Source organism: Mustela nivalis (assembly GCF_964662115.1).
Source record: "Mustela nivalis genome assembly, chromosome: 1".
Lineage (NCBI taxonomy): Eukaryota > Metazoa > Chordata > Mammalia > Carnivora > Mustelidae > Mustela > Mustela nivalis.
Window position 1 is genome coordinate 209,669,790 of NC_139020.1, and position 7,529 is coordinate 209,677,318.

The 7,529-nt window shown below is 46.4% G+C and overlaps 1 protein-coding gene across 1 annotated transcript in view; it reads left to right on the forward strand.

Annotated features, from left to right (window-relative positions):
- LOC309865763 (olfactory receptor 7G2-like) overlaps positions 1–7,529 on the forward strand; it is a gene marked incomplete at both ends in the record, with an annotated part of 192,481 nt that overhangs the window by 12,225 nt on the left and 172,727 nt on the right. The window lies entirely within an intron of this gene.

Below are 7,529 nucleotides of genomic sequence, written 5' to 3' on the forward strand. Positions count from 1 at the left end.
TGAGGAATAGTGTGCATCTTAAGAAGAGTTTCCCACACATCAGAAACATTTTATCTTAGGGCCAGAGGTTAGAAATTAAGGGTGGAGGATACAACCACTTGTCATTTGTACTTTCCCCTTTATTCATGTACCAAATACATGTTTGTTTTCTGTTTCTAGTGTCCAGAGCAACAAGGGCTACTTTGGGATAGACTCAGTGTTTGTTGTTGGGGATAAAACGATTAATTATGTGGTTTTGTCCTGAGGAACTCCACCTCCCAGGGACATTAATGGATGCAGAAACCTAACATTGTAATACAGTGAATTCAATGCTAAGATAAAGGCAGTCTGCAAAGTGAAGTACAGAAAGGAGCCCCAAATTTAGCCTGAAGTGATGGAGTCAGGGGGGTATTCCTGGAGGAAGAGATCCCTGGGCAAGGAGTTGTCTATGTTGATGATTGAGTCTGGGCTTATCTGGCACAGAAGGTAGCAAAGGAAAAGGTCCATATGCAAAAAGCAGCATGGGACAGAGTGCTCTTAGCAATCTGCTGAAGCACAAGGTGGGACATGGGAACAGTGAAAATGAGGTTGGAGATGAACAGGGACCACATCTCTGGGAACCTTGAAAAAAATAATGGATAAAAGGTAGGGGCCATGTAGTACCTGTGACATGTAATATGATCCATATCACAATTTTCTCTGGTGCCTGGAGTTAAAGATAGATTTAAGGCAGGCAAAACTAGGGTCAAAGGAAATAGGGTTGGGAATCATCACATCATTAATGTTGAAGGGACAAAGCTACTTGTTTTAGGAAGAGGAACAAAGGCCAGAAGAGGTGAATAAGTTAGTTCAATGTCTTGTTAATGATTCCATGTCCCTACTTAAGAATGAGACCTGATACCCAAGTGCAATCACACGAACTATGAGATAGTGACTTGCAAGTTTCAGTATCTCCCAGGAAGTTCCAAGAGCAAAAGGGTAGAATGTCAAGGGGGGACTGGATGTTGGATCTTCCTGTGTGCTTCTCTGTCCCCCCTTATCCACCCTGCATCTTTATATACCATAACCTTGGATACCAGGGAACACGGACTCTTCACTCTTGAAAATCTCTATAAGAAACACAGATAAGGATGAAGAAAGAAGAAGGACAGGTCCTTTTGAAGAAACAGGAGGTGTTCCCCAACAAATGAAGGTGGTAAAGAAGGATTCAGAAAGGATCTGCCTAGGCTGAGTGAAGGTGGAGACTCTGGGGTTTTGGAACCAGGTAGGAGAAAACAAATCGATACCTCATGGTAAAAGTCTATTAGTACCTGAGGCATCCATTGGTACACCTCCCACTGGTAGCAGTGTCACTGCACAGTGTGGTTCTGGAAAGTCCTATGGTATCCAAGAGTGGGCGCTCTGTCTCTTCCTCCTCATCCTTATAATCTCCATCAATCACCCATCCAAATAACATGCAACCAATGTAAAAACTCACTCACAACTGCAACTTTGAACAAGGAGTGTACCCATTCACCCTCCGAAGCAGCTGGCTACTAGAGCTCCTTCTGCACAGATATCACATGATGTCCCTGCTATATGCTTAACAGTAGTCAATGTTTTTTCTCTCCAAACACATCTTTTCCCTATTTCCCACAACACTTACTAGGCTATGCATGCTTGGCAAAGTAAGCTCACCACAGGGGCCAACTCTCCTGAATCTTGTTCTCTCATGGAATGTGGGTAGTGAAGAAAGATTTGTTTCCCAAAAGAGAAGAAATACAGAGCAGGCATGTAATACGGGGCCTGACTGATTTCTCCTAGAGAAGGCTTGTGTGTCTTGAAAGTGGTACATGGGCCTTAGTGACTATAAGTCAGTGTGTTACAGGTTTTGTGGTCCTGGGGACTGAATCCCCTCTGAAGCTTGTTAGACAAATTGATCAATGGATTTTCCATTCTCTGATTAGTTTGACTCCTCAAAGGCAGAGACCCCACAGGAGAAAGGTTCTCTGACCTGCCAATTCCTATGCCCTGGGAGAGTAACAGTGGGGCCAGCTGTGACTCCTCTCTCCTGGGTCCTTTTTCTCTTGGAAGAATCTCTTCAGGCTTTCTTAGATTTCCTCTTGGGGACAAATGACTTGTAGTATTCATGTTAAGCAGATGGTTGAGTGGTGAAGGGTCCCAGGAGTCACTAGGTAATGGTTCTCAAACTTTAGCCTGCACCAAGATGAGCTTGAGTACTTGTTTAAAAAGATTTCTGGGTTTCATCTCCAAGTTTCTGTCTCAGTAGGTCTGGGTTTGGGTCTGATAATTTGGACTTTTCACAAGTTCTAAATTTGGTGGTCTCTAGGACAATCTTCTGGGAATGGTTCCCTAAATCAATGTTTCAAAAGGTAAGCTTTATCAAAAGTATCATCTGGATCTAGTGTTAATGTATAGCTTCCCACCTTACTCCAGACTTACCCAGTCAGTATCTCCAGGAAAAGAGGCTGAGAATTTACTATGAAAAAAAATCACAACAATTTTACTTTATTTTATTTTTGTTTATATTTTTATTGTGGATATATATTATATATCTAATATATATATTATTGTGGATATACATACATATGTGTCCACAATAATATATATGACAAAATTTACCATCTTATGCATTTTTAAATGTACAATTCTGTAGCATTAAGAACATTCACAATATTATACAATCATCACACCACACACCATTCCCAGAAATTTATCATCATCCCAAATAGAAGCTCTGTCTCCATTAAACAACAATTCCTCTTCCTCCTCCCCCCAGCACCCCAACCCTTGGAAACCTCTGTTCAATTTTCTGTCTCTGTGACTTTGTTTATTCTAGGTACCACATGTAAGTGGAATCATTCAGCACTTATCTTTTTGTGTCTGGCTTATCTCATTTAGCATAATGTTTTTGAGATTCAACCATGTTGCAACATATATCAGAATTTCAGTCCCTTTAAGACCGAATAATATTTAATTGTATGTATATATACCATTCCTTTTATCCATTCATCTGTTTTCATCTTTTAGCTATTGTTCATACCATAATGCTAATGCCAGTATGAACACTGGCAAGAATCGATTTGAGTTTCTGCCTTCAGTTTTCAAGGGTGTGTATCTGGATTTGGAACTGATGGATCTTGAGAATCTATATTTAAAAGCCAAATAATCAGACATTTGAGGAAACACTGTCCTGAGACACTGAACAACAAATCCTGGAAAGTCCCAATGACCTCTGCACTTTGGTAATCCTTAGGAAAAATATTGAAGAGGCAAAGAGTCAGGGTGTCAGGTAAGTGGATCTGAAAGATTTTGGTAGGGTCTTTGAATCTAGATGTGTCACTAATTAATTAATTAGTCAAATCTTTACTAAACGACTTGGGTCTGGTACTATGTGAGATCTCTGAGTTAAAATGTAAATGAACCATGGTAGTAAGAAAAGGTCACTGACTAATGCCTTGAGAGAGGGTCAGATGAGTTTTTCAAAGAACAATTTGGGTCGAAGTAGCAAATTCTCTAAAAGTTGTTAGATAGGTTAGGTTGGAGGAACAATAAAATGGCCGCCAGACTGCCATCTTCCCCCTACCCAGGACTTTCCTGCCAGAAAGACATCTGTCAAGGACATGTCACCTTAAGTAAATGGAAACTTATGCGAGAAACAGAAACCAGCCACTTTGGACTTTCCAACCCCCAACCTCCAATCTTACCAAATATGGTTAGAAGCCCCCACCTGGCCTTCGCCCAATAAAAGCTCACGCAACCCCTTCCCAGGCACAACTTCCCCAAGTCTCCTCTCCTGAGTCTTGAAAACTTGCCTGAGGGTGCCTTTAATAAACCCTGCCTTGTGCCTATATTGCCTGGTGTTATGTTTATCTTGCCTGTAAAACCTTACATTTGGTGCCCAAACATGGGAGGAGATCGAGCCTCCACCCTGGTGAGGAGGCTCTCTCCTCTTCCTACTCAGACCTGGACCTGCCTCTCCCACCGCCACTTCCGAAGCTGTGCTGAGTTTCCCATGATTGCACGTCTCTCCAGAATGCTCTGTCCTAATCACGGCCATGTCAGGGCGGACCCCGCCGGTCACCAGGTGACCTCTGAGACTCCGGGAATTAGGAGATGTGCTAATTTTGTGGCAGTTGACACTGTCTCTCTGCAACCCAGTGTTGGACGAAGGGACGCCTTCCTCCAACCCTCAGATTGCCTGGCAAGGAATCATGGGGACCTCCCAATCCAAATTCGTCCCCAAAACACCCCTAGGGTGTCTACTGACTAACCTGAAGACCCTGGAACTGGACCAGGACCTGCGAAGGCGATGTCTCATACAATACTGTATTGTCGCATGGCCAGAGTACCAATTAGACAATCAATTCCAATGGCCTCTGGAAGGCACTTTCGATTACCAAATTCTTACAGACCTAGATAACCTCAGCAGACACCAAACCAGATGGGCCAAGGTCTCTTATGTTCAGGCTTTCTGAACTGGTGCCCTTGTCTACCCCTCCCCCTCCCCACTCCTATCCCAACTCCTGAAAAAACTCACTCCTTCCCATCCTGGTATTGCCTCCACCAACTCTCCCCTCACATCTCCTTTTTGGCCAACCCCGATAACTATATAAAGGAATTCCAAAATCTGGCCCAGGCCTATGACCTCACCTGGCATGACCTACATGTAGTCCAAACCACCACCCTCACCACAGAGGAGAGGGAGTGCATTCAGGCTGCTGCCTGAGAACATGTTGATCAGGTCCATTTCACTGATGCCACCCTGCTCATTGGCACTCAGGTGGTCTCAGCTATAGAACCTGGACTATCAGAATGGCCAAGATGGCCACCGGCGGTGTGACAGCATGGTCCAGTGACTCATTGGCGGCATGCAGGCAGCCTCCAACAAGGCGGTCAATTATGATAAAATTAGGGAAATCATTCAGGAACCCAATGAAAACCCAGCCCTATTTCTAAACAGACTTACTGAGGCGCTGACTCAATACACTTGCCTAGACCTGGCCTCCCCGGCAGGGGTGACTATTTTAGCTACCCACTTTATTTCTCAGTCAGCTGCTGACATTTGAGGGCCCTCAAACTCCCTTTTCTGATCTGGTGAAAATGGCATTTAAAGTCTTTAACTCCTGAGAGGAGGCAGCGGAACTTAAGCAACAAGCCAGACTCCAACAGAAGGTCCAACTACAGACCCAAGCCCTGGTAGCAGCCCTGAGGCCAGCAGGTTGTGGGGGACAACAGAGGGGAAACTATATCCCTCCGGGGACCTGCTTCAAATGCGGTGCCAAAGGACACTGGGCCCGTCAATGCTCCAATCCCAAAGTGCCTAGGGCTTGCCATGCCCTCAATGATGCATGATGAGCCCCTGGAAATCGGGTTGCCCCAGTCTCGGGGGATCCCTGGCACCTCCATGTGGGGGTGACCCTGAGATGGTAAGTCCCACTTTTCAACTTCTTGGATTGGAGGATGATCGATGGAGCCTGAACTCAGACACCACTCTCACCCACGCCGAGCCCAGGGTCACACTCCAGGTAGTGGGAAAGTCCATCTTCTTTCTGTTGGACACGGGGGTTATCTATTCCATCCTGCCTTCCTACTCGGGTCCTACTTGTCCCTCCCCAGTCACAGTTATGGGAATTGATGGTACTTCCTCCACTCCAAAAGCCACCCCCCCTTTATGCCGCCTGGAGGGATTCCCCTTCTCATACTCCTTCCTTATCATCCCTTCCTGCCCCATCCCTCTATTAGGCAGGGACATTCTCCATAAACTTCAAACCATCATACGTCTTTCCCTCTCCCTCAACTTCTACTCACCTCCTCCTCCCTCTCGTCCCCACTGAATCACCCTCTATCCCGGACTGTCTCCCCTCCATAGACCCACAGGTAGGGATATTTCCAGACCTGTGGTAGCAACCCACCACACCCCAGTCAAGATACAACTCAAGGACGAGTCTACATTTCCATCCCGCCCACAGTTCCCTATTTTAGTGACTCATCACCGAGGACTTAAGCCTATCATCGATCTCCTTCTGCAGCAGGGTCTCCTAATCTCCATTAACTCTCCACTTAACACTCCTTCCTTCCCATTAAAAAACCCTCAGGAACCTATCACCTGGTACAAGACCTAAGCCTCCTCAAAAAGTCAGTAGTCCCACTCCATCCAGTGGTTCCTAACCCCTATACTCTCCTTTCCAATGTCCCCCCATGAACTACCCACTTCTCAGTCCTGGATCTCAAAGATGCATTATTTACTATATCCCTCCATCCAGACTCCTATTTTCTCTTTGCCTTCATCTAGGAGGACCCCAAAACACATATCTCTGGACAATTGACCTGGACATCCCTGCCCCAGGGCTTCCAAGATAGCCCCCATATCTTTGGTCAGGCCCTGGCCACAGACCTCCAACAGTGTACTCTCATGGCCAGCACTCTCCTCCAATATGTAGATGCTCTCCTCCTCTGCAGCCCCCCCCCCTTCCTCTCAGGAGGATACCGGCACTCCGCTCAATTTCCTGGGCACCAAAGGATACCGAGTGATGCCTTCCAAGGCCCAACTCTGTACCCCCTCAGTCACCTACTTGGGAATATTACTAAATCCCACTTCTAAATCCCTCACAGGAGATCATATTTGCCTCCTACAAGACCTACAATCTCCTCAGAACTCAAAAGACATATTGTTATTCCTAGGACTTCTTTTTAGAAGTCTTTTTTAGACACTGGATTTTAGACACTGGATTCCCAATTTTGCCATTCCGGCCTAGCCCTTATACCAGGCTTCCAAAGACACACCACAGGGACCTCTAACCAACCCAGGCTCCGTCAGACATCTGTTCTACCAGCTCAGGAGCCACCTCATTTCGGGACTGGGTCTGGCCTTGCCTAACCCTTCAAAACCTTTTCACCTTTTCACTGATGAATGGTCTGGGCTGGCCACCAGCTTCCTGGCCCAACCGACTTGTCCCACCTACCAGGTGGTGGCCTATCTCTCCAAGCAACTAGATATCACCACCCAGGGATGGCAGCCCTGCCTCATGGCCTTAGCGGCAGCCACTTCTCTTACAAAGGAGGCCCTCAATCTTACCTTAGGACAGCCCCTCACAGTATACTCCCCCCATCGACTGGGAGACTTAGTCAGTCACAAGTCCTTGGTACAACTCACTCCTTCCCATCTTCAGCTCTACCACCTGCTGTTCATAGAAAACCCCCAGGCCACACTCTCTGTCTCCGCTCACCTAAATCACACCACCCTCTTGCCAACACCCTCATCTACTGCCACTCCTTCCCACTCCTGCTGTCCACTCCTGGATGAACTTACTCCCTCCCATCCAGAACTTTCAGATCAGCTGCTGCCTGACCCCAATAGCACTCTGTTCATGGATGGGAGCTCCCTTATAGTGCCGAATGGACAGCGACATGCTGCCTATGTGGTAGTCATCCTAGACGTGGTCATAAAGGCGGCCTCTCTTCCCATCAGGACTACTTCTCAAAAGGCAGAACTGGTGGCTCTCACCAGGGCCCTTCATTATTCTAAGGGCCAACGGGTCACCATCTAT